The sequence below is a fragment of the Quercus lobata genome, chromosome 7, assembly GCF_001633185.2.
Source record: "Quercus lobata isolate SW786 chromosome 7, ValleyOak3.0 Primary Assembly, whole genome shotgun sequence".
Lineage (NCBI taxonomy): Eukaryota > Viridiplantae > Streptophyta > Magnoliopsida > Fagales > Fagaceae > Quercus > Quercus lobata.
This window is the reverse complement of record NC_044910.1, coordinates 11,141,126-11,143,543: the sequence shown is the minus strand read 5'-3', so window position 1 is coordinate 11,143,543 and position 2,418 is coordinate 11,141,126.

Here is a 2,418-nt window from a genome sequence, read left to right as displayed (position 1 = left end):
CTACGAGCCGTCCATCTTATCTTGGACTTTGAGCCCCTAACGAATCAGTTCCAAGAGGTGGATCACGCCATAAGATCCGATGATCCTAGGCTAGCCTAAATAGATGTTTCAGTGATCGACTTCTTAGCTCGAGAAGGCTTGCCACCTGTTGAACTACCACTCCACCGACTTCTTAGCCCGAGAAGGCCTGCCACCCATTGAACTACCATTCCACCGTTCTCCTCGTAAGGTTGCGATTCCAAGAGAAGAAACAACCTCCTTCCGCTTGTCTCATGAGGCCGAGATAGATCAGTTTCATTTTGAGGACAAGAGAGAGGAATAGGGAGAACAGGTGGTTCATGTTCTGAAATTCAAGGACGACCTAGATAGAGTTTCTACTGCACGCCCCCTCGGCCTTGTAGTTACACATATAGATGATAGTTCGGAAGACGAGGAGGAGGAAATGGCCTTGAACCAGAGAAGAGGCTTAAGAGACCTCTTTGTGGGGAGGAAGAAGGAGTCAGCATCTAAGGATGCCCCAGAGTCTCAGCCCCTCCCTTCTCTTCCCCCTCCCCCTTCTATCCCCACAACCAACCTGCTATCTATCCCTAACCTGAAAAAGAAGAGAAAGGAGAAGGAGATAGGGAAGTTTCCACCGAAGGACCCCAAAAAGAAAAAAGTAGCCAAAGACGGAGGGCGGGCCTCTTCGATGGAAAGTAGGGAGGCTGAGCACTCGACCGATGTGCGCCATCCAACTTGGAATCCCTAGTTGGAGTTGGATGGTGCAGCACTGACCTGGAACTCCTCAATCAGGGAATTCTAGAGAGGCCACTCCTACCACGTGGCCGAAGCTTTAGAGCATCCCCTCCTTCTCCCCAAGGATATGGATGCTTTAAACCGCATGAGGCAACCAGGGTTTTTCTTGTCCTTGAAGAGGGACTTGGCCATGGTGAGTTCCACGACATACCTTACTAAGAGTGATCCACTTCCTTCTCTTCTTGCTTTTCTTTTTTTTGCTAACGCACTCTTTTTTTGCCTATATGCAGGCTATCCAGGAGGTCTCTATGGCCGAGGAATGGGTTAAGGACACATGGAACGAAGTCAGGGTTGCAGCCAATCTCCGTGCTGAGGCTAATAAGGCCCTGGGCGCTGCCAAACAGGAAAACCAAGAGCTTGCAACCCAGCTGACCGCCGAAGAGAGGGCACGTAAGAGCGTTGAGGCTGGCCTGAAGAATGCCTAGGACTAGGCTGAAGACTAGCACAAAAAGCTCTATCATACTGAGATAAAGCTGGTCACTCAAAAAAAGTTGGTCCTAAAGCTAAAGGCAGACCTGCAAAAGGCTAAGGAAGAAGCTTGGACAATCAAGGAAGCTGCTGAGGCTTTGGAGCAAGCATCCTACGAGCGTGGGGTGCAAGAGATTGAGAGAAGGTTGGCAGATGAGTTAGTGGAAGTATGCCAAGACTACTGCGAGGAGGTGTGGGTAGAAGTGCTTAACCGAGCAGGAGTCCCTGCTATTTCCGAGTGGAGGCTTCTTGAGAACACCTTCTTCCCAAAGGATATCCGAGAGGTTCCAGAGGTGCTCACTCCTCTCGCTGTTCTTACTCTTCCCCCCTCAGAGTAGCCCTTCACCACCCAGGCTTTCCTTCCTCCCTCCGAAGTCTCTGAAGGGCTCGACAAGGAGGATGAGGTGGTCGAAGGCAAGGAGGCTAGCCAGGGGGGGTCCTTGGTCTGAGGATAAGGGCAAAGGCAAGGAGGCCAAGGCCCTACCAGAAGCCAAAGGTAAAGAGGTTGCCCCCAAGATCAATGATGCTGACTCCAAGGCCAAGGATGCTACTGCTAAGGCCAAGGATGCTGCTGCCAATGCCAAAGATGCTAGTTCCACAACCAGGGATGCTGATCTCAAGGACGACCCTCCTCATGCCAAGGCATAGCTTTAGGATTTTTCCTTTATTTTTTTTTTTGGGTACTTCTTTTCTTTTCTTTTGTTGTGGCAATTTGCCATTGTTTATGATGTATTTTTCCTTTATTTAATGAAAAGACTTCAACTTTATTTTATGAATCTTTATTCTCCTTGCAACACTTATTTCTGGTTGGCTGTAATTCTTGTCTTGCTCTTTGTTGAGATCTTTAAATTGATGATGTATCCAAAGGTGAACACCCACACTTTAACCAAAGCTAGAAGTAATAACTAACCGTCAACTTGAGTAAGCTAAACATGTGTGCAGGGTGAGAAAAATGACTAAGTTCCAAAGGACAAATGAAATGCTTAATAGGGAAAAAGGGTGCCCAAGGTTTTTCCCTTTAAGTGCATCTTACTAATGTATCCCTAGAATCCTTCAATCAAAACCCAAGGTGGACTTTCCAAGTGTTAATGTCCCCAAGGTGCATGATCCAAGGAGCCTAATACGTCTGAAGTTATGTTCAACCCTTAAATGGAT